Consider the following 25,534-nt stretch of genomic DNA (forward strand, 5'->3'; position numbering starts at 1 on the left):
GCATCAACATTGTAAATCTGGCATCGGGGTTTTGCGAAAAGAACAGCTTTTAGCAATTCTGTCTGCAAGCATTTGATGTGAAGTGTTGATAAGGCTGCACAATGATTAGCTTCCCCGTCCCTCGGCTGGGCCTCCGTGCCTTTGGGTCAGCGTGGTCACTTCGGCGGAGAACATCAAACACATTCGGGAAATATATTCAGTCGCTTTCGATTAGAAGTTTGTTTTCGCTTCATCGTAGACTGCGATTAGTTTAAATCTTAAGCAATGCTGTGTTGTTATTTTTTCCCCCTGGGCTCCACCGACAGTTTGGGTAATTAAGAAAATGTAAAGTTAACCACTGCCGACGTGTATAGGTTGATCATTTGCTGCACCAAGTGCCTATGGATTAAACAAAGCAATGTGATGGTGGTTAGAACGTTCGACTCAAAGTTCAGAGATCGAGGGTTTAATCCCTGTTGGGTTCCGGCCTTGCTGTGTGGTGTTTGTATTTTCTTCCCGTTTATGCATGTTTTTTTCTCTCTCTCTGGTTTTCATCCTGATTGTCCAGTTAAAACTTTAGCATGCCTGTCTCCTGATTGATTGTTTATATCTCTGTGCTTTGGGATTGGCTAAGTAGCTGGTTTGAAGATTTCTGTCAACCAATGGTGTAGCATTATTATTCATTATCCTATATTTGCATGAAATTCGACTGAAAAAGCAACACAATGAATGAGAACCAGTATAATGTTGGAATGTAAACAGACAAAGGAAATAGTGTTAGTCTTTTTTTTTTAAATCTGGGATGCAAATAGAGAATAGGGGAAAAAGCCAGACTAGCTCACCCTTCATATGAGTAGACTTAATTGGAGTCTAGCCTTCACTTTTGAGAACGTTTGGCAACCGAAAAATAAGATGTGTTCGTGCCAACCACTTGGGGCAATGACAGACTTAGTGACAGAGAAGTATCTTCACATCTGGGCATCAAAATTGGTTGAGTTGAAGCCCTGTCAGATTTACTCGCTAGATATGTTTCAGGTCTCATCACGACCACGCTACACAGTAAAAGATGCTGGTGCAGCATGTTTTGCTGGAAGAAAAACATTCTCTCTTTATAACACTACATTTGCTCTCCATTAAATACAATCCGGTTTGCAATTATAGAGTGCAATATACAAATGAGTTCTGCATCCATGCAAATTGCTCGAAAGGGCTTACGACAACAAATATCATTTGTAGGGCTTTGCTAAAAGTTGGCTGCTCCTGTATTTAATCTATTACTGACTTTTTTTTGGAGGGCTACCAATTTTTGCTATCACAATAGCTGTTCAAAACCAATTTTCTGGTTTTAAGAACAAAATAAACAGTGTTAATAAATGATCATCTCAATTTCCCACATTTAAATCCTGCAAAAAGGAGGACAGAACATAAAGGTCTTGTAATGGGGACCAATAAAACCATTATTTTTAGACCTGAGAGAGCATTTTTACTCATCCTCTTCCAAAATTTACCCAATAGCTCACCTAAAATTATTGATAAGCTCCCTTTACCTTCTGAAGAGAAACTCTGTGTGCTGGACCTGCAGATTCCGGATAAAAGCGACATTAATGTTGAATATGTTAGCGGCTCGGGTTGAATCTCCAAAGACTGCTGGGAGATAGGGTCCAATGCAGATTCCGTCTGTTCTTTTATGTGGATGGTAATTTCTGAACAGGCCTAGCTTTTGCTTTTCACCGAAAATTGCATGGTTTAAATCCATCTTCCGATAATGTTGTGTTACTTTAATGAGCTGCTGTGTATCCCTTCCACTCATGGGTACTAAAACACACTTTGCGTGGAGTGTCATCTCTCTTAGAGCGTCCAACACCAACATTTATTATGCAAAGTATTGAGGAGGGATAGTTCAAGTGGATAAACGATCACTTAGTGCAAAACTTATTATGATATATTTAACAAGCTCACTTATAGTGAAAAAAGCCCATGTGTGAGAAAAGAGAACTGCAAATGTGGGGAAAAAATATTCAAATAAAAGGGTTAGCCCGATGCAAGGCTATATAGTAAACACAATGCTGTTCTCATTATGAAAAAAAATAGATCAAACATGATATGTAGCGCGATTGAAGACCAGAAAAAAATGTATAATTAGCCCTATGGAATAGACAATTATATAAAAACAATAGTAAAAAGAGAAGAGTTGATTTTCTGTATCTCTAAGGCTTTGAAAGGACACTTGCATCTGAGTGGCCAACGTTGAATAAACAAAGGCAAATGAGTACTTTGGTTGATTCTGAGAGCATGTGATGTCCTCGGAAATAGAAGTGCTTGTGGCTCTCCTGGGCTTGATTAAACTTGGCTGCCCTGTGTGCATACTAATTTGATGAATTATGGCAGATTGTTCGTGTGGAAATGTTGTATTATGCTTGCCATCACATTGTCATTTTTCAATTGAAAGATGCTTCAATTTTGCATTGTTCAGTAGGCGCAAAATTTGCAAGCGGAGGAACTAAATCAACACAGGGAGCTCTCTAACTCCCCAAAAAGTGATTAATCTAACCAAAATGCTGGAATGCTCACGGCCTCCTCTGTGTGGTTCCTTTTATAAATTGGGACAGAATGTTTCGGTAAGTCACAAGCATGCATGGGTGGGACAAAATCAATGAGCCGTGTCCCGGGTGGGTGAGCGCCAACACAAGTACAAATGCTACACCTGCAGAATTGTGGGCCATGCTATCTGACACTAGCCCGTGTGGGTATAAATGGCCCGTAGCGGAACAATTCCCGGCAGGCGGACCGCCGCAGTCATGCAAGTTCAAGGTATAATCTCTGTTGTCGCATGAGGAGGGGGTAATGAGTGAGTGGAAGAAGAGGGAGGAAGATGATTATACTTTACATACTAACCTTGGCAAGTTAGCCTGTCCTTTAATGATGGCATAATTCAGTGTTCACCTTGGGAGAATGCCGTGGGTTTTGCTTTATGAGGTCACCCCGGTAACCTCAATCATTCAAGTGCGAGCTCTGTCTTTGCTTCGGTGACTTCCATAAACATACATGGGTATACATACGTATACATTTGGACATGCCCTGCCCTGTTACACGGCGGTATTACAGGTTTCGGATTACAATCGAGCGTTAGTGCCTGTTTGAGATCCTTGTGCGGTATGGACTTGTAGTTATGAATCAATTCATGGCTATGCATATAACCCGGTATTACTCGTGGTTTGAATTACAAGGTTGACTCTCTGTTATGGTGTGTAGCTCATATGTATAATGCAGTTGGTCTGTGAATGCTTTTATTTGCATTATTTCCGACAGCTATACTCTTACAGACAAAATAAATGTCCTTATAGCTTATTCGCAAAGTGATTTGTATCACGACTCGGTTCGCACCTCAAGCGTCACCCTTTCCTGCGTTAATTATACTTTTATATTTTCATTACTTTGATATGTATGCCTTCTACAAAGACAGTTGTCGGCCAATAAGGAAAAAAAAACAAGATCAGTTCATTCTGAGTGTGCGCTAACATAAACTCATATATTGATTTCTAAAGGAAAAAGGAAAAAAATACTTATGCCCTGAAATCTGAGAACATCTGCTAATTAGATAACGCCTGGACAACTGGTGGCCTGTGTCCTTGATCAGTTTGACTCGTTAGTTTGTGGTTGCCATACGAATTAGGTCCAACATCTAGTTATTTAAATCAGACATAGCGGGATATCTCAAAGAAAATGTGGGCGTTGAGCAACTGCCACCCACGGCAAGTGATTAGCCATGTGTAAAGGTACTTTGTCAAACGGAATGGAAAATTTGTACAACCAATCACGTTCGTAGCTGACACATTTAGCCAGTAAAATGCATTGGGGTGCTGGTGCAACGACACATCTGACTTGAGTCAATCCAAACATCTCATGCAAGACTTCCAAATTCCACGTTGCGATTAAATACCGTCAAGTTCAAGCCTCCTGTTTGTATAACCCAAAGATTTCAGTACAAACTGTCATTAACTGTCTTAGGGAAGAATATCGGAATGATGTTCTCTTAGCCTTAGATGCATCCTCCCGGTTTCCGAGAGTTTATATTGGTGATTTGTTTTAAACGTTCCAATTTCAAAATCAAATAAAGAGTTTGGACTGTATTATTGGCTTCATGACAAATGTTATGTACGTTGTAATCGTGGAAAAATCATTCCTGCCCATTGACAGATGTATAGAAGGCCTACTAATTTAATAATCTAAATTTCAGTACAAAGCGAAATTCAAATCAAGGCAGGCAAAAACGCTTGGAGCGACGACACAGATGCTATGTGTGACTTTTCTTTACGTTTGAGGGTCTTGACTTGAGTTAAGTTTGTTTTTGTAATCAACTTAGTGGGCAAAAGCTCAGTGGCGATGGCGTCTGGCACGTTGAAGTGTTTGTTTCAGCGTTCGGGGCAGATGGCAGACAACGGTGTGGTGTTGTTATAATAAAGCAAAATTACACATTTGAGAGTGGCCTTTTTTTGTGGCCAGCCTTAGGCACATCTGTACAATGTAATCATGCTGTCTAATTAGCATCTTGATATTCCACACCTGTGAAGTAGAATAGATTGTCGATTAAAGGAGAAATGCTTACTAACTAATATTTAGACACATTTGGGTGCAATCTTTGAGAAAAATCAACTATGCGATGGTTCATAACTAGAAAATCGTGTGATTTGGTCACTCTTTATTCAAGGTACCATTAGTCGTGCAAAATGACAGTATATTTAACTCTGGGCATTTTACCAGGAGATTTTGGTTTTTATGATATTAAAAGAGATGTGTTTTGGCACAATTTCTGGTTAAATCCTGTGCAGATTGTGTTAAGTCTCACTTGCATGCATTATTAAAATTCTCAGATGTGTTTTTCATGTTTTTGGCGGATGGAGTTATATTCTGAAAGAGCTAAAAAAAAAACACCAAAGAAATTATAAAGCACCTGTTTTTTTTTTTTGGTTATTGTTTTTTTTTTTAAATCCTAGTACTTGATTCTGGAAGTACTGCCTTTTTAACAGTGTTTGAAAAACCAGTTTAGGTGTGTATTGAGTGTAGAGGTTCTCTTTCAAGTGGGGTAAAAATGGCTTGTGTCATTCCAAATGACACAATTATTCACCACTCCTCCAGACTACTAGGATATCTTTTAAATAATGGAAAAGGGGGGTAACACACTACAAAATTGTATTGGAATAAATGCATTTTAACTCAATCCAGAGGGTAATAATGCCATGCTGAAGCTGCCAGTAGCATTTATGCTGCATAAATCTTTGCTTAGCCTTAAACTAAATCCAACCCAAGAGCAAAATCTTATTGATTGGACATGTTTGCCGTTGGTGCTTTTTATATATTTCTCGGCAACCGGTTCTCTGAACCGGAGAATGCAAGACAATCTATGGGTTGCGGACTCGAAATTAGCACACTGCATTGTGAATTTTACTGGTAGCATCATTTTTTTGTGCAATGTGACAGTGTGGAAACAGAAGTTTGGAATATTCAGGGATTTATGGGTCTTTGTTTTACTTGTAATTTATAATGCAGGCAGCGTGCATTCAATTCTGCTTCAGTCTTCGTTTGTACAGGAATGTGAATTGCTGTCTGTCTCTATGTGCCTGGTGGCAGACTATTGAGGGGTTTAAAATTTTGCACCAAGTCGGCTGAAATACGCACTAGCTCAGCTTCAACTTGGATTTTTTTCATTTTGTTCCTTATTTGGTTCAAATTTCTGGTGAAAATTATCCTCAAAGTCTTAAGTATATGTAATCTTATAACAAAGCCCACGCACTTTTATTGGATCTTAGTTACCATTATTATATTCAGTTTTATAAGGAATGGACGTGCATCCATTTTGGATCATTATAATTTTCAGCTCATTCAAAGTTGCCAGTAAAAACAAAAAAATGCTGTCAATTCCCACCTCAAAAAAAGATATTTTTGAACACCTGACAATTTTCTACTGTTGAAGGATCCCGGAATGTGAAGAGAAATAGTTTGGCAGGTGTTTGAATTCTCGTACCTGATGAAATATTAGATGACAGCCAAACGATATGTGATAATTGTTGATGAATTCAACTCCTCACCTATAAGTACCACTTTTATTTTAACCTCATTACCATTGCGAGATTGTGCAAGTTAAAGTGTGTCTATGCTCAAATGAACTAAGCACAGTATATTCTGAGGACAGTACATTCATTTATTGGATAAATACTGCTACATTGAAAAGCTGTAAAGAAGAATTGTTCATATTCATTTATAAAAAATAGAGAGAGATCAGTTTGTGCTGTATTCTGACCTTGTCTCCCTGTCTCCCACCAACTTGTAAGCCCCTATCAGCCAGCCAACAAGGGTTTATGTTACTAGACTGCCCCCCAGTGAATGCTCTCTGTTTCAGAGAGCAACTGATTGGTGCAATGCAATGGCTTTGAGCACGTCACCTCGGTTTTTAAATCTCTTTTGATGGCAAGGAATTTGTTTCTGTTATTGTCTTTGTTAGATTTTCTGAGCCATGCATTTAAACACGTTTTATTCTTTGCATAGTGGATGATGTTGTGGCAAGTCTGCTTCAGTTCTGAGATCAAGGGATCAATCCTGGGTTGAACGAACAGATAAATGACTCCTCATAGCAAAAATAAAATAGTAGAAGAAGAGTACTTTAACAGTGACACATTTTGCTTTTCTAACAGTAGTTTCTCTGTTTGTTTTTTAGGGTTTGTTTGTTCCTTTTTTAACCATTTTTTGAGTCGACAGAGTCAAAGATTGTGTAATGGTACAGTACGCCGACATCTGTGTGGGTTCAATCCTTACAACGTGATAATAAGTGTGTCACTGGTTGTCTGTCACCTTGTGAGTGACTAGAAATCAGTTCAGGCAGTTGTTTGCAAGGGTGTTTGTAGCCGTCTTAGAGCTTTCTTTAATTTCTTGTTTCCGTATCAGGCTTCGCTTCTGCCTACGGGTTGAATTTTTATGGTTAAAATCTGACTAAAATCACGTTATTCAGGACTTCCTTCTACGATTCACTTTCAATTTTGTATTCCAACTCACCACATGATAAACACAACGAGTCTATTCATCAACCGACTATTTTACAATTGTTTCCTAAGAATCTCTTTACTGCCCCTTATATTATTGGTTACACAATATTTATGGATCTGCGTGAGGCATCATTAGATTTTTTTTTTACTACTGTTTGACATGATTCTAATTTTTAATTAGTGTCTAAAATAATTGTCTTATTTTTTTATTGTATCTTAACGGCTTGTATACAAAGAATATCCCCTTTAAGAGTTCTCCCTACAAAAACAAATGATGCTACTAGTTACCCCATCGCTACGACTGTTCCTTCTTCTATCCTTTCTTTACTTCATTCTTTTTTAAATTAATTGACTTTCTGCATTCCCAATGCAGCTTTAACCTTATTAAATTTTATTTTCTACCGAATGAATGCTGGTTTTAATGCATTGTTTGTCTGAATACAGTAGATTTTTTTTTTTACTTCCTTTGCTATTATTTGAGGATCCTATATTTCCCATATATTTTCCATTTATCCTCTCCTAGCCAAGGGAGAAGATCTCTAACACCAAAACTAACAAACATAAAAATCTATGGTGTTATTGAGTCTGTTGTGAGATAGAAATAATAAAGGATATATTTTATTTGAAGCTCACCGTGAATTGGCTTCTGGGTTTATGAAAGAGACTCGTGGAAATTGTTAAAATACTAAAATATGTTATGCGTGCATTTTACAGGAGTAATTGGGGAGTAAATGGAATAATTAAAAAAACACAACTAGTGGCTATTGTGGAAATGGAAAAAAAGTTATTTGAGGTATTGTTCCTTAACATCAGCTCCATATAAATCATTTAAACCCAATAGAGATTTTTTTTAGTTTGATGACATATGCCTTTTTATGTATGCATGCCCATAGAAGTTTATTTTGATTAAAAAAACTCCTTTATTTTGTATCTTCTATTATTTTAAACATAGCCACAAATTGCATCCCTCTATTAAATTAAACTGATTTGTTAAATCATTTGTTTAATTTTCAATTTAAATAATAATAATAAAAATAGCTTGCTGGAAGAAAAATATATACCGCACCATATAATAAAACACCAGTTAAAAAAAAAACAGTTTTTAACATCCCTGCAGCTGCAATAATGAATTATTTTTTTGCTGCCTTTCACCCATTAAAATGCTTAAAGGGATAAATGGCTTCACATTTTTACTGGAAGCAAATATTCTGCTAATCTATTGAACAATGGCCTTTGTATAGACATAATTTAATGAACATCTGGTTTTTAGAGGATGCCTAATGAATTCACATTCATCTTTTCTCTAAATGGATAAAGTGCAGGCAATTACATTTTTAATGTGACGATGTTTCTGTCAATTGGATTGATTCACTGCTTCGGCATAAAACCAATCATGTAATTTCAGAGAGAGTGAGTCTAATTCTGCTTTCTTTGTGCATGTCTTCTCAGCTAAAGATGATCAAAATAGGACATCTTAGACGGGGGGTGGCTCCAGATATTAGGAACTGGAAGATATTGCTCATTATTCCTCCATCCGCCAAAATACACAAAAAAATGTTATGACAAGCCGTGTTCTTTCTGTCACTCCAGTACAATTCGGGAATGTTCCCTGTTTCCAAATGTCGGACAGACTTTAGCACCGCCTGCCCGAGTTAGATGTGAATACGAGGCATTTTCGGTTGCCTGGTCGCTAATTCCTCATTAGAAACGATGAGCTTCTTTGTCACCACTCTTAGTAAAAGGTTAGGCTACGACCCAGTAGAAAGGTTGGAGTCTTTCACTCTGGACCTGCTGGAACGCTTCACAGGACCGCAGCTATTGATCTAGGCCTTCAGGTTACCTTTCCGCCAATGGAGAGGTCTGCGCCGCTGCATACCAAGCCGATGTACAATCAATGACTCATACCAGAGTCGGTTTCAGCCCACAGACTCGTCAATTTATACGGTTGCCGTCCAATATTTGGTTGTTTTTTTTAAACTCCTCTCTGTAAGAATGACACACAAAGTTCGTAAACCAACGGCGGCCGGGACGTACGTGAGAAAGGAGCAAAAACGCCAATTTTTCGTCATTAAAACCACTGTCTGATTCCGCCGTGTTACTCTCATTCAGTTCCCAAGAAATGTTTTGCTTTTAAATGCTTTCTGAAACAAAATAAATCCTCACTTGCCATAAAAATCTCTAAGTCCAGCTGTGAAATGTGCCCTCTCTGTGCACTTTGTCAGGAGACAGCTCAAACATTTGCTTGCCTATTCCTTTTCACAGAGACTTAATGATATGCACAAGCACACTCCGGGGCCAGCTTCCCAGAACATTAATCCGCAGAGATATGATACTATGCTAGATGTTGTCATCCATCACAATCCCCCTGCTCTTTTCCTTTCTCTCTTGCTCCATATCATCATCATCATTTGCTCCCAGTGTTTGATTGGACACGCTTTTGTGTATCTGTCTGAACGCCCTTCCCATCCATCTCCATTATATTGATGCAAGCGTCCCAATTCTTTTGAAAATGTCTTTCTTTTAAACAGTATGTGTGTGAATGCCGATAATCAATGGCAAGTAAATCTTTCTTGTTGTTGTTTTTTCATTTCCAACTTCTTTCCAAAAGGTATTCCATTGCAAAGCATTAGGTGGCGCTATAACCAATTACACAGTCAAAAATAAGTACTACGTAATAGTAAGATATGCTTTTAGTTCTCGTTTATGGTTTTGAGCTGATTTAAGGAAGTAAAATCTACTTTTTTTTACTTCATACTTTTTTAAAAACAATTTTAGAGAAGTTGACTCCCCTTTAAAAACTAAAATGAACTTCATGTTTATCGGAAGTTATGTTTTTCTATTTATATTCACACCAGTTTCATACCAATTGTTGAGATTTAGTTGTTTGAGATAAGTTATTTATTGCATAAACAAGAGCCCTAGAAAAATAAATATTTACCGCAATCTCATTAAATTCTTATAACCCTAACAAAATCATAAGTACCTTTTGTCGAGAAAAAGCTACTTTAGGTTGACTTTAATCTCTGGGTAATTCATAGCATGCCGCAGCAACACTCCATTACCATTTCCCTGAAAAATGTTTTAGCATTTATTTTTCGATATATTTTGCAAATCAATATTGTTAAGTCAACACATAGCCATAAATACAATCCTTTATCCATTACATGCTCCATTACATATCCCTACGGCTTACGGACAGGCCATTAGGTAACCAAATCTCACCGAGGAAACCTAATATTTCACGGTGCAGGACGGTCACTTTGGTGCCTTCGTTGCAATGTGTTGCAACGCCCCCCTCCCAATTTTACCGTGCAGTGCGGAAGACAGATGGAGGGCCATTAATACTCTATTAATTGCAAACAGAAACAGACATTACACATCATCTATTCATTTTCCAAACCCATTATCCTCACAAGGGTCGCGTGGGGGTGCTGGAGCCTACCCCAGCTCACTACGGCCAACCAATGGCACAAGAACAAAAACAAACCAATCACAGTCACGGCTAGGGACAATTTAGCATTTAATGAGCCCAACATGCATGTTTTTGGATTGGATTGGATAACTTTATTCATGCCGTATTTGGGAAATTGTATTGTCACAGTAGCAAGAGGGTGAGAATACAGACACAGCAAAAGACATTTTAGATATAAATTAATAGGTAATAAGCAAGTTAATAAATAAACAAATACATAAATGAATATATAAGTAAATAAATAAATAAATGAATATATAAGTAAATAAATAAATGAATATATAAGTAAATAAATAAATGAATATATAAGTAAATAAATAAATGAATATATAAGTAAATAAATAAATGAATATATAAATATATTTTGGAATGTGCGAGTAACCCGGAGTACCCGGAGAAAATCCACACAAGCCCGGGAGAACATGCCAACCGTCAGGACCGACCTGGAATCGAACCCACAACCCCAGAACTGTGAGGCGCTAACAACTCACCACTTCACACATCAATCAAGCCACTTCTCGACTCACTTGTCAAGTGCAATTTGGCAACAAAATGAACAAAAGCTCGGCGGGCGAGTTTGTTCTTATCTCTGCTGTTAACCGCCTGCGTCGCTCCAGCGGAGTGGAACACCGACTCCATCCGCCGTTCTTCTGCGGCGCATGCCACGTGCCACCCTACTGAGCTAAGGTTCACCAAAATGTCGGGCTTAGAACGGATGCAAATTATCATGTCAAGATAGATTAGCCGCGGCGATCACGCAAAGACTAACGATCGTGACTGTCACAATGAATAGATACGCGGATGTTGCGAAATACTCGCTCTTTAGCGTGCATCATATGCAATTATCGTTTTCTTTTCATCGTGAGAATAAATGTCACGAATAGGCTTACATACAATTCAATCCAAATGTCATTAATAGTTATAGTGTAAATGAAGCTACTGTACCTGACTGACAGCTTATTACAGATATGTTAAGTGATTCTTTGTGTTTAGAGTCTTCAACCGACCTACCATTCTTCTTCTTGCCTTGTGGGAGGAAATAAGAGTACCCGGAGAAAACCCATGCAAACACAGGGAGAACCCGCAAACTCCACACAGAAAAGGTCGGATACTAACGGTAAGCATTCATATCTCCCTCTTTAAATTAAATGAATTCAAATTTGGCCAACATGGATTTATTGTTTGTCTTCTAGTATTTTTTTTTTAATTTTGGCCACAAATATTGTTACAAGTACTCACTAAACTGTAGAAATATTTTTTTCTCTCAGAGAACAACGAATGGACATTTGTGAGTATTGCTGTACTACACATAGCATTCTGCGTTGCTACACATGGATGCCATTTATTTATTCTTATTAAACAACAGAAGAAGATGCACCTTAAATCATTCTTTACAGCATTTGCAAATACATAAGTTTTCCCCCCAGACACGTTTTCAACGCAAACAGATTTTGCACACCACGGAAAAGTACCAAAGCAGCATATTGGATTGTCTCTCCTGCTGTATGAGTAACTCCTATAGGCCCCGAGGCTCAGGATTTGACAGGAGAAGTAAGAACAAACATTTTTTTACCTCCTCTGAGCCTCTGCACTGAAAGCCTGGCCAGTTTAGTACAAGCAGGCCCCCTCTGCGACTCCACCACCTGATTCCATTGACACACATTATAGATTTTTTACCTGCTTTGAAATAATGCTATGTGGGAGTGTGAAAATGTCAAGGAAGGCACCCAGGCTCCGAGATTGACTCGAAATTTATACATCACCCAAATGCTGCCGTCGAAAAGAAAAAAGGGAGGGAACATGCACGTCCGTGGCCGCTAGATTGCCCAAATAGAACCACTGTTTTTTTTTTTTATTCCGCCCCAAGCTACGACCGATATCTGGAAAATTTGCATTTACATGTATTTGCACAGATCCAATCAAACATCAAGGTGCCCGCCGCAATTTATGGGATTTTAGTGTGGAATACCAACGGGTTTTTCAGCGGTAAGTAATACCCCCGAGGTCGTTGAATGTGAAGGGGGAGTGTGCTTTATCTCTGGAACTGATAACATTTAAAGCGGCAGAGGTGTTTTAAGCAGGGTGTTGGAGGCCAGGTCGGGTCACTTGTTCATATTACAGCCATGGCGTGTCATACAAGTAGAATGGATTAAGGGTAAGACATGTCACGCTGTCATCTACTGTTCGGTTCAACACGGTTTCTGGTGCTATTGAATATTACTTTTTATTTTTGTAGTGTTCATCCCACGCAATAATGCATGTTTCCAAAACAGGACACCAGAATATTAACTTGTGGGAAGAGTCTATGCCAGTTTATTTCCTGTGATTGGCAACAATGACAGTATCATTCAATCACATGTGAAATAGACACATAAACGTCTACAGTATTTAATATAAGAAGTTTAAAACCTTCAGTCAATCTGTGAACTTTGAACTGTAAGGTGTTTGTGCCTATATTGAAAAAAAAATCATGAAATATTGCTTTTCGGGGTATTAAAATGGAAAATTTAAACATACTGAACTGGTCTAGATTTTCCTTTGCTACACTTAATCGAATAAATTGTGTTATTTTATGGGTTCTTAACCTCATTATTAATATGTTTTCTTTTTTTTTGCAGGCTATGATACCTGGGTTGACTTGACTTGGCGATTGTTTGATGATAAGGTAAAATATTTAGCCAAATTGCAAAGAGAGATAGATTTAAAAAATGATTTATGGGTTTGAAAAATGCATTGTCTGTCTCCAGGATGTGTTATTAGGGAATGATTTCAACAAGCTCTTAGTAGCTCTCATTAGATGGGGTATCTAACCAGAACAAAACTCACTTCTCCTAAGTATGGGGAGGAAGTGAATTGGAAAATTAAATGGGGAGAGGAAAGCGAGGAAGCAGTCGCTGCCACGATCTTGTCACGACGACCCCGCTCCCGCTAACAAGTCCACAGAGTCGGCTTCCGCCGAAAGTCATTCACGGGGTCTTTAATTTCACCCCATTGATTGGAATTTAAAGCCTCGGAATACGGCAAGGAAGACATTAAGATTATCTATTCGCCAAAGCGTGTGCTGAACATTTGTTTTAAAATTACGTGTCAGCGTACAGGATGGTCGTTTAAGTGCAAATAGACCCCCCCCCCCCTCACCCCCCAAATACTTGTCAAACTTTACCAAGTAAAACTACACTCACTGCAGGGTACCATATAAGTGGCTGCAGACTCTTTTTTTAAAGCTTGTATTCATATGCTACATGCTGTAGATCAATAAAAGCAACATTTCATTAATCTTGACAAGCTGTTCAAGCTCCATGCCAGATGCTGGGGACACAAGCTGTCGAAACAATAGACGCGCTCTTCCTTGCTTACTTCCCTTTTGCCTCTGCGTCTTTGTTTGCACTTGCAAAGACGGCATTACATCTGTCAGCAAGATATGATTTACATAAACATCAAGCTATACTTTTAGAGTATCTGTCAACGCAACTCTTGAGAATTGCAAAATATTTGCATTTCAAGGTTGCACTTACGCTCTGTTCAGAGCTTTGCCTATGCACTATTTTAAGTATGCGTATTATATTTAAATCTCACAGGGAGAGAAAAAGCTTCGGACATGGACTCACTTGTGTCAACGATAATGACATTTTTTCTTAGTGTGTTTGAAAATAAGGAAATAATTGTATTCCAACCTCGATGACCAAAAAAAAAAGAAAAGGAAATGGAAGATAAGTTGTGCAAAGTATATGTCGAGGAACTGAATGCAATCACATCTTGAGTGTAAATTGCACTTTACAGGACTCTATTCTATTTCCTAGATTATGTTTTCCTCTCCTACTCTTGCAGTTGGATAATATATTTCTGATAGAAATCCCGTTGATGACAACTTGTGTATATGTGCTTGTTTTTGTTTTTTTTTTAGTATAAGTGTTAGTTGCGTGTGGTATGTGTATGCAAAGTGGGTGCAACACTGAGGGAAACAAAAGTGCTTTTCCAGATGTCATTTGCATGATTAGTATTGCTCAACTAGATTGCAAGTACTAGACTTCAATTACAGACAATCTGTGGATAACCATTTTGATTGATTATAGCAGAAAAAGGCTGACAAGGCAGGGGACTGATGCAAAAACTAAAAGTGTGTCTGTGTATTTAAAAAACCTCCTTGTTATTAGTGTATTTTTTTAGGGTTTTTTTAACTCATCTTTATGATTGGCCACTGTTCATCACAGGACAAGGTCAAAGGTTAATACATGGACTGAAAAACATTAAAGTTTTTTTAGGGCTGCTTTCATTTTTTTGTTTTTTTTAACTCATCTTTATGATTGGCCACTGTTGATCACAGGACACGGTCAAAGGTTAACACATGGATTGAAGAATATTAAAGTTTTTTTTAGAGCTGCTTTCATTTAGAGTCTTTCTAAAGCATTTTCAAGTGTTGTGAAAGCTCTTTGTGCAAGACATTGCTCACATTGGCCAGTGTTTTTGTGTTGTTTTAGTTTTTCTCAGGAGAGGGCAGCGCTATCCAGCACCTCCATTCCCCTCACATTGATAGGTTCATAGGTTGTCTCACTCCTTGCTCTTGAATTAGAGGTTGAGATACTTTTTCTACCCTGTATTGAGAATGTTAAAGTAGTGCATTCAATACAGCCAAGAAAACATGCCACTATTGTTAGAAATCTGCGTAACACTAACGGATTTTCTTCCCCTTTTATAGGACAACAAATGAGATTTTTTTTAATTTATTAGCGTTCTTTTCAGATATAGTCAACAGTACACTTTGCTCGACATTCTTTCAGTAGGTAGCTAATACACACTCGGATATCTTGGAGTGTAATCCCTCTGGATATGTTGAATCTACTTTGGCAAAAGGACAATAGTAATGATATTCACCTAATCTTCTCTGACAGATTCAAGACATGTATTTCATTAAGAGAAAAGTGGGTAAGAGAGCAATGGGCACTGTTTCAAAGTTGGCTTAAATCCTTTAAATCTAGGTACCATTCACATTCCGGTGGAGCTTGAAATGTGGCGGCGTAGTACAGTTTCAAAACATGTATATTACATTGTTGCATTGATGGACAACTTGAGGTTCTTAAAGTTGATGGAATTTAGAAAGATTGAGAAGATATGAATTGAGATTGACAGTAGAACAACAAGTGACGGTAATTCCACAAAGTCACGATGAAATATATGTTTATAGCCTTGTTCTAAGGTGGACGTTTCAATGTCACCCATCCTTGTAATAAGTACAGTACATGTCAACATGTCCGTTCTGATTGCAAAGAATGTACTAAGAGGGTAGATAGCAGTTATTTTTCTTTTTAATTAGCTTCATCTGAGGAATTATCCTGCAATAATGTAATGGCTCGATTCATCTCCCACACCATCTGGTATGAGAGAACTGTACCTCTGGAGTTGATTGCTTTCCCCTGGCGCTATGTCCGGGTAATAGGCTGTTCAAAGGCTGCTCTGGGCTCGGACAGCTGAGCGGAGGTGGGGATGGAGCAGCTGGCCGTGGCGCCATCGCCGGCTGCCCGTCACAGGGCTTCCCGAAGGCCTTTATGCGTGCCTTTAGTGCATGGCCGCTTTCTCAGAGTAGATGTGTGCTCAAGTCCATGTTTTACATTTTCATTTCACTCGAACATTCTGGTTAGCAGCGTTTTCTCTTTTTTTTTTTGTTATTTTGAGATATTCCTGGGTGGTTTTTAAAGGATTTTGCCAGGCTTGTCTACGCCTTGCTGCTTACATGCAGTCATTTTGAAAGATACTCTGAAACTTTTGAGGAAATGATGAACCATAGAAGTTGCAATTCCTTAATTCCTTGCATTTGTGCACAGAGGAAAATTGCCCTTTCTTGCCCACTTGTTTGTATTGAGTTGAACTTTGACCCCTCTCCTTACAGATGACCGTGCAATAGACTGTAGCTCCTCTCATATTCAACTCTTTCAGTGTTTTCTGCCATCTTTCCCAGGTCTTTTGGTACCAAATATAGGGCAAACATGCTTTGGGAACATTGTATTTTGCAAGATAAAATACGTTAGATAAAAACTATAGAATAGAGCCATAAGATTGCTTTGTAATGGCAAATGCATGATCCAGAAAATGAGTATCTAGAAAATTGTGTGACACTACAAATACAAAAAAAACAAGCATGTACAATGAATTAAGTGGCATTAATGCCATTATGTTAAGCGCATAAACTCTATTATGTTAAGCGCATCAATTTGGGTGTGTAGTGTGTGTGTGTTAGTAGAATAGAATTAATCAACAACAGCTGACTAATTTTATGGTTCCTAATTAGGACACAGTAAGGTTGAATTGTAAATACTTTTCCACCATTGTGCTTTCACAGAAGCCGATGTCTGCGCCGTTTCCTGAAAACGCAAAAGACCCAAACAAAGTGCATCCATGGACGCAATTCACCATTCCGAGAAGAGCGCCGAGATCAGAAAGGCGATTCCTTACCTTGAACTGCATTGCATAAAAATTTCACAGTGTCTTGAAAACTTTCCATGCACTCAGCACATTAGCATTTGATTCTCATCCAGATTTCTCAATTAAAATGATATGGGGTTGCATTTCACTACCTGTGCTCGGGGGCAATTTGCAGGTCATTAAGCCCCCTACCTGTATCTGGAGATGTTTTGGAGGTGAACATCTGGGGTTGAGGAGGCAGAGCATGAAATGAAACGCCTCTGGCTCTCCGCTATGCCTTTTGTCCACAAGGGCCGAGAGTATTAGAGTGTCATGCATAGTGAAGGTGGGTCTGTGTGGGCTGCAACAAATTGGCTTGTGATCAGAATTGAAATAGAAAATCGACCATGAATGTTGCACAGCAGCTGCCGTTCAGCCACCCGTTTAAAGGTCTTTCCAGGCTGTTTTTTTGCTCCTTATTTTTTACTTTTATATTGCACATAATAAGGAGTGTGACTTATTTTTCACTTAAAAAAGGACAGAGGGCAAAGACTTTTCATTGACTGTATATCCTATAAGACTCTTCAGGTGTGATTCCGACTCTCTACAGTAATAAAGTTAATCTCTTTACGGATTAAGACGATGTGTTCTTGGGAGAATTCTACTAATGTCATTATAAATAGGGTTCTGTCATGGAATGACTACCAGGAGAGCTTTTAAGATTCTGATCTTATTTCACGATTGATTATTATTTACTAAAATCATCTTTTTGAATCAATGCAATTGTATGAAATGAAAAAAAAATCATGTGAGCACATTTGTATTTTACTGCCATTAAATCTTTCAGAAATTGCTTTTAAAAGGGGCTCAATGTTTTATCATTAATGCAATGGAATGGTTTTAAAATGAACATAATGTATATCATAATGAAACACAGGATCAAGCCTACGTCTGTTTTATGACCATCCTACTCATGGTTTACAATCACAACTCTATGATGTGCCTTTTTACTTCATAAATGCAGCTTTAAATATTCTGAATAATTAGCACATGCCAAAGGGTGCCAATCCCATTTACGGGAGGGTTCATACAAATGGATTAGTGCAAAAGGGTAAAAATCTCATTAATGGTTTCACTGGATCTGATTTAGCATTTGTCATTCCATTTAAAAGATTGCTGTCTCATGTAAAAAAAATAAAAATATGCCCTTTTTATGTAATGAGTAATATGTATGCAAAGAGATGTTTCCGAAAAGGTTACCACCATTCCTATGGCGAGAAATGAAACATATCTTTACGTTTGGTGGAGCAAAACTTTGCTTGCATCTCTAATAATACCAATTCTGAGTAGGGGGATTATATTTTTGCCACAGAGTCCTCCCGTGATGGCTTTCTGCTTGTCAAACAACTGCAGTGGACATTTCTACAATCACTTTCCATTGCGAGCGCTGACATAAAAAAAAAAGCTTTTCTTTGCAGCTATCGCAATCGTGCAGTGTTGGAATCTCACTAGAGATTTGCAGAGTACAAGTTATATTCGAGATGATATGGAGTAATCAGGTCCTTTGAGTCCTTCTGTCTGGCTCGCCCCTTCTTTCTTTTCTCTGCCCTGACAAAATCGACTTCTACTGCTGCTGCACTCAAGTTATTCCGTGTTTAAGCATTGCATCAGTCTGTGCCCGATGCACGCTGTTAAGCTTTGGGGGAACTGGGGAAGAAAGCTCAGTCCTTCAGATTTGTCATGGCGGCGAGCTGAGTTCTCGCTATGTGCAGATCAATCGCTTGTTGACCAGAGGACGACTCAGCTCGGGGGTATTGCGGGTGCGCATTTGTCCAGCCGCTCTAATACAAAGTGGGAACGAGTAGCGAGTGGTCGTCAAATACGCTCCCTTTTATGTCAACATCGGCGATGCCTATTTGTTCTCCGGGCAGGCCCCCCTCCCGCCTCCGCCTGCGCCTCCTCGCTCCCATATTTTATTCCGTACAGGTACACTACGATGTCATGGCGACGCTTAGTTATGCAGTGGAATTTATTGTCTGCACTGCAGCAGATTACCAATGCTTAACATGCCACACATGAGATTGTAAGAAAGAAGTACCTTTCTCAACGCTGTATCCTTCTGGCAAGTGTGCTGAATAGCTTAGGGCGTGCAGGGAAGTGCATTTTTTATGCAAGACTTCCTTGTGCTTGCCACACGCTGCAGAAAGGTAGCACGATAGTCAGCAGGTACAATGAAGGCCGTATAAACAGGTGACATGCTGCGAGCATGATATGTGCACAGGCTTTCGCTTTTTAACTATATAAATATAGCATGTCAGAAAGCTGTCCACTTTGGAGAAAATGTTAGACTTTTAAGTGCGTCCTATGTGAGTAAATAGGTGCCACCTTGCATCTTTACGTTTTTTTTATGGCTTCATAAGGGGAATTGCAATCATTAATAAGGGGAGCAATTGGACAAGGTTGACAGGTATGTATAATGTGCAAACTTGTACGCGATCGGTATCGGGGGCTCCAGTCACCCGCAATCATTGCCTCCAACCTAACGTCTATTCTTCCATGGTAAAATTCAGATTCCGCCTAAATAATTCAATGCCTCAGCAAGTCCAATCGGGGTAGCGGGCAGGCACGAGCCTAAGGATGAATTTGAAGGGAAGACTTTTTTTTACCCAGCTAAAGGCTGTGGAACAAAAGACGTGGGTTTTCTCACTGAGACTTTGTTGTAAGACAAGAATTAATCTTTTGAAGTTGTTATCTGCATACACGGGTCTTGAGATTCAGGCGGCGGGCTTTTAGGAGGATAAGAAAGGGTTTGGATTGCGACTACCGTGGGCAATCCTCGTGGCAAAACGCTGTGTGGGTTTTTGCCCGTGTGATTCGGATAGCCCGGGGTGAAGCAAGAAGCGAAATGTTCTAAAAATTTATTAAATCAACCCCAGTGTGTCTCTGCTCAGATCTCATCTGTAGGTAATTATAGACTTGCCTTAAGCACAAACGCTGTGGTTTTAGTATTTTTGCAATAACACTTGAATGCACTTGCAAATTGTAATGCTTTGGAGCAGAGATTTTCTTGTCACCAACCTGTCATTTCATTCCACCTGTGCCACATCTTAACTGGTGAGGAAGAAGTTACTGAAAGGTGTAAAGTAGCTCCATTAACGCTTTCCTCTCATTGGCTTACTTACAAAATTTGGAGAAATTATAACTCCCTTCTTTAGATTTTGGATGCCGTCTTTGCCTTGACCTCAGTCGGAAATGAGGCTGGCTCTGTTTTTAGATATTGATTACTTTTTTTTTTCTTAAAAAGAGACCATGAATAGTAAGGCTTTAAAAAAAATGACCATGTATAGTAAGGCTTTTTTTTCTTTAAAAGAAAAACGACATAGTATAGTAAGGTTTTTTCTTTAAAAACGACATAGTATAGTAAGGTTTTATCTTTAAAAACTACACAGTATATTAAGGCGTTTTTCCTTTAAAACGACCATGTATAGCAAGGCTTTGTTTAAAAAAATAAATAAAATGAATGACCAAGCACAGTGAGGTTTTTATTAAAATGATCATGTATAGTATTTTTTAAATATGCCAGGTATAGTAAATCAGTTTTAAAAAATAAACACCATGTAAAGCAGTGCTTCTCAAATAGTGGGGCGCGCCCACCTGGAGGGGGCGTGGTGCGATACCTGGGGGGGGCGCGTGTAACCCTGTGGAACAGGATTTTATTTGGCCTTACTAGTATAAAGTGTAATTGCGCATCCACTACAGTAGCTGGCAGTAGCGCTCTCATTTTTTTAATTTTATTTCAGGCATTGATGCACTTAAAGTCTTTTCTGTTGTAGACTTAAAACAAGATTTAATAAAGTTATTCTTTGTAAGATTGACTATATTTCTTTCTTTTTTTTCCTCTTCTTTAATGTTAATAAGGATAAAATGTTGTACTTATAACAATTTTATAAAATGATTTTATTTATAGTCACAGTGGGAAGTGTGGGGGGGGCGCGAATAGTTTTCTTCTTGCTCGGGGGGGCCTAACAGAAAATAATTGAGAATCACTGATGTAAAGTAAGATATTACAAAATATGATATGAGACACATCCTGTTTTATAGAATAAAGACCACAAAAAAACTACCATTATACGTCATCTTCAAAACATAGACATTGAGTTGGGAGGAACGTCATCTTCAAAACATAGACATTGTGTTGGAGGACAAAGCACCTCTAGAGCACGGTAACCGGGCCACCATCTTTTCCACTTTCAATATGGACGATATGGGCGTGGACTTTCGTCATTGAAGCTGCGTAAATTGAGGCACATGCGCAGTGCTTCGTCTTCTCCAACAGCCCTTTCAATGACATGGACGTTTTGCACGCCAACGAGGTAAGGCGTAGAGGACTTTACGAGCCTAACTGCATTTTTATCACGCTACTGGCAGATTATATAGGCATCAATTGAGCTAAAACGCCAGCGAATCTGTTAGTTTAATGCCAGGATAAACACACCATCGACACTTTAAGTTTGGGCTCCAGCTGTGCCGCATGTGACAAGCTATCTTAGCATTAGCATTAGCGTCACGACAACCCCTTTCCATTTCACCATGTCAAGCGTCGTCTTGATGTTAATACTAAGAGATCTAGTCCGTTTTCTGCATTGTCGAGTCGTGTATTAAGACTTTTAATTGATTCAAACAAAGCCAAGATTTAAACGGACAGTTTACTGGGTAAACGCTCACCCAATAAATGACAACCAGAGGCACGACTTAGTTTAGTGTGTGTTGTATGGACTGAGTTTTTACTGCAAGTGTTAAACAAATCATTTGAATCCAAAATTGTTTAGCCAACTTTCTCCTAGCTGTTAACTTCAGTCTGTATATTGAATCACCTTGTCTGAGAAAGGGAAATTAGCACGGAGCACTCACTAACTTATTTTCGTTCTTTATCTTGATCATTTATTGTAAGATTTCTCTTTTGTGTAATAATTGTTTGTCAACTCCCAAATAGCTTGGTTAAATCAAGATGCAGCTCTTCCCTTGTGCCCCAAGACACTCAAACCCTTGGAGACTGGACCAGGTCAAGGTAAAACTAATCCCAGCTGTTTATTCTTCAGTCTCTATATATGACAACTTTTGCTTTTTTGCACACATCAGGTCCATGTCTAGACTCTGGAGGACCGGGTGATCTTCCTCGCAGGTTGCACACTTGAAGATGATGCATCATCTCTGAACTTTGCTGGCAGTTTTCTGAGGTTAATTTATTGTAGAATATGTAAGTCAAAACATTCTATTCTCACATTATTTTATTGACTACCCCCCCCCCCCCCCCCCCTTAATTTTATATACAGATCCAGGTGATCTTACTCGCAGGCTGCACACTTGAAGATGATGCATCATCTCTGAACTCTGCTGGCAGTTTTCTGAAGTTAATTTATTGTACAATATGTAAGTCAAAACATTCTATTCTCACATTATTTTATTGACTAACCCCCATCTTATTTTATATGCAGATCCAGGTGATCTTCCTCGCAGGTTGCACACTTGAAGATGATGCATCGTCTCTAAACTTTGCCTGCAGTCTTCTGATGATAATTTATTGAAGAATATGTAAGTTAAACATTCTATTCTCAGATTTTTTTATTGACTAACCCCCCTCTTATCTTATATGCAGATCCAGGAGATCTTCCCAGGTTGCACACTTGATGATGCATCATTTCTGAACACTACTGGCAGTCTTCTAAAAGGTAAGTTTATTGTGGAATATCTAAGTCAAACCTTTTTTTTATTGACTAAAGTTGCAAATTTCTAACATCTCCCTCTTTTTAATAGATCAAGTTCCAATTCCAAAGGTGAGGAGGATTTCATCTTTTTTCTTCAACCAGTCATTTTAATAAAAGAGATTTGAGTGTCATTTAATTTTGTCAAAACACTTGGAGAAAAAAGACCCCAAGACCCTTAATGGTCTTTTTTTTCCTTTTTTTTTTTATTGGTGTTTATATTCTAAGTATTTTTTTTTATATATTTTGAAAAATAAAAATTTAACTAAGTATTTATGGTTTCATTTTTTTTTTTATAAGTATTTTTAAGGAAAAAATGACTAAGTGTTTAATGAGCTTTTTTGAAATTTTTTTTCTAAGTGTTTTGCTGATTTTTTTTTTTAAATTAAAAGCTAAAAAAAAATGACTAAGTGTTTACATGGCTATTCTTTTGAAAATTATTCTAAGTGTAGCATTTAAAAAAATGTATTTTTTGTCTACAGGTGGAGAAGAGCATCAACCATGTCAATGTATGTTTCAATGTAATACAAACCAATATGTATGCAGGTGTATTTGTTTCAATAAAAATTTTAAACAAATGTACATTTCAAAAGCTTTATTTTTCCACAAAAAAGGGCTGAGATAAAGTCCCAACTTCACAATAGTCCTCTCCATGGTCAAAGAAGTTTTCTTGGCATTGGATGGTATTCTGAAAAAAAAAATAGAGTTAAGGTTTAGTCCAACATTAAAAAAAAGACTAAATAAGTCAAAGAAATAAAACAAGTGTTACCAATAGTATAAATGTATGTTTTCATCCCACTACAAAAGGCAACATTTATGCCACAGTAGGAGGGGGGAGAAAAAAAAGGAAATTTGACATACCCCTCTGATGACTAGACTTTTTGTCCACTGCCGGAGTAGTTCTCAAGAGCCCCTATTCAGTCTATTTTCCATGTCCTCCAACACACCAAAATCAAATAGTCAAGCTCCTGGACAGCTTGTTGATCATTTGATTCAAATGTGGTGGGAGGTATGGAAAACATACTGGATAGTGGCCCCCAAGATGTTGGTGTCAAAGGCTGTGCCAGATTCCAAAGTCATCTTTCTTTAGCGTTGATTTGGCAAACTTGGGTTGATCCTGAAGAGAAGATACAAAATGAGTACACATTACATGAAAATAAATAACCTGAAACACTTCTTTGGTCCCCTCTTCTACTGTGTCCATGGCTTTAAACCTCGACAAAATACAGTATGATTATATAAATGCTTATTTGACCAGTGGTCACCAAACTATTCCAGAAAGGGCCATAGAGGGTGCAGGTTTTCATTAAAGAACCTCCTTTTTTTCCAATTAGAACCAAAACCTGCACCCACAGCACCCCTTGAGGATCCGTTTGGAGACCTATAATGAGGGAAAATGGTTATTTTATATGTATAAATATAATATGTTATATTAAACTCAAGTGAAAAATGACCCCTGTGCCATTGTTGACTGAATGTCTCAAACGCACTTAAAACAAAAAAGAAAAAGGTCCAAGCCCTGAGGTCTTCCTTTAAGAAAGTGAATGGTAAAGGTTTATATTCTATAAAAGTGTACCGTTTATTCCTTACACCTCCACTGATGACATTTATGTGGGTGCGAGTTAACCACACAAGTTATTGCTATTTAAAAAAAAAATATCAGCACAAAGCCAGTTAATGTTTTCATTCAAAATTGGTATGTATCATAATGAAAAACAAACTAATTTAGCAGAGCCGTGAATACTGAACGCTGATATTTAATGATTACACGGATAGAGTAAATAGAAACTACTATTAAAAAAAAGGGGGGGGGGGGGACTCACTTAGCTGACAAACAGCTCGTTATGGTGTCGACAAACTGCTCCTTTCTGGCTGCGATCGCCACATTCCTGAGGTTTCCCAGCAATCGGTACTAGTTGAAGAACTGAAACACACAATATAATGAAACATTAAGAGCTGTAGGTAACTCAATGTAGCCAATGTGCTTGCAAACATTTTACTGTCTGCATCCACGTCGAGCTACATCACGCGATCGAAGCATGCTAGCGTCAAAAATCACTCTTAAAATGAGAACCGGGGCTTCGAAATACCCCAATGACAACGTACCGAATGTGCTGCATTGTCCAGAGAGAACTTTATCAGGTCTTTCTTCGGTAAATCGTCACTTCTGAGCTGTTTGCAGTCCACTGTCGGACTGGCTACCAGATCATCCGCCATTTTGAAGAGTGGAGGCGACCTCTGAACTGTGACGTCATGCATGCGTATTAATAATAGACGCTTAAAAAATACATTGTTTTCATAATACTAGCGTGTATTATGTGACACATATAAAAAAGCACCAATAATAACCTCATACAATTGAAATATTATTTAGGAATATAAGCACATTTTACCCACCAAAAATATTTTTATTTGTACATAAAATCCATTCTCCATTGTTTCCTTCTTCTTTTCTTTCTCCATCAAAGCACACTCTAATGCAGATAAAGAAAAAATACTTCCTAAACATGCTAATTTTTCAGTTTCATAATGTTTTTAATAGTTTTTTTCAGGAAAAAATGTTTACATGTTAAGTTTTCTAAATAAAATAAAAAAAGCCATACAATACATGGTCATTTTTTAAAGCCTTACAATACATGGTCATTCAAAAAAAATCGTTACTATACATGTTCATTTTTTTTTCTTAAAGTCACGTCGCCCAATTTCAAATACCTGCAGTTTTGCCTCATCATCGGCCCAGCATCTCATATCTCCCCGATGGCTAGAGATAGAAACAAATTGAGTAACAAGCCACGAGCTGGAAGAAATTCCAGTTAAACAAATCACAGCATATCATTGTAATTCCTTGATAAAATGCTTTGGGACAATACCACGATCACTAACTCGTT

The 25,534-nt window shown here is 38.2% G+C and overlaps 2 long non-coding RNA genes across 5 annotated transcripts; one reads left to right on the forward strand and one right to left on the reverse strand.

The window, feature by feature from the left end:
- The first annotated feature begins 21,111 nt into the window (after window positions 1-21,111).
- On the forward strand, window positions 21,112-23,224 carry LOC144207578 (uncharacterized). 4 transcript variants are annotated; one of them, XR_013328714.1, is made up of 8 exons: window positions 21,112-21,257; window positions 21,878-21,952; window positions 22,024-22,121; window positions 22,218-22,314; window positions 22,380-22,476; window positions 22,541-22,613; window positions 22,699-22,718; window positions 23,129-23,224. It is a non-coding gene; the product is annotated as an uncharacterized LOC144207578 (long non-coding RNA). The 4 variants fall into 4 exon arrangements; XR_013328715.1 differs by lacking the exon at window positions 23,129-23,224 and having other exon boundaries at window positions 22,024-22,141; window positions 22,699-22,824; XR_013328712.1 differs by lacking the exon at window positions 23,129-23,224 and having other exon boundaries at window positions 22,699-22,824.
- Window positions 23,225-23,515: 291 nt separating this feature from the next.
- LOC144207663 (uncharacterized) lies at window positions 23,516-24,883 on the reverse strand. The gene is made up of 3 exons (XR_013328756.1): window positions 24,753-24,883; window positions 24,470-24,570; window positions 23,516-23,763 (listed from the first exon to the last, which is right to left on the reverse strand). It is a non-coding gene; the product is annotated as an uncharacterized LOC144207663 (long non-coding RNA).
- Between the last annotated feature and the right edge of the window lie 651 nt (window positions 24,884-25,534).

Source organism: Stigmatopora nigra, chromosome 14 (genome assembly GCF_051989575.1).
Source record: "Stigmatopora nigra isolate UIUO_SnigA chromosome 14, RoL_Snig_1.1, whole genome shotgun sequence".
Lineage (NCBI taxonomy): Eukaryota > Metazoa > Chordata > Actinopteri > Syngnathiformes > Syngnathidae > Stigmatopora > Stigmatopora nigra.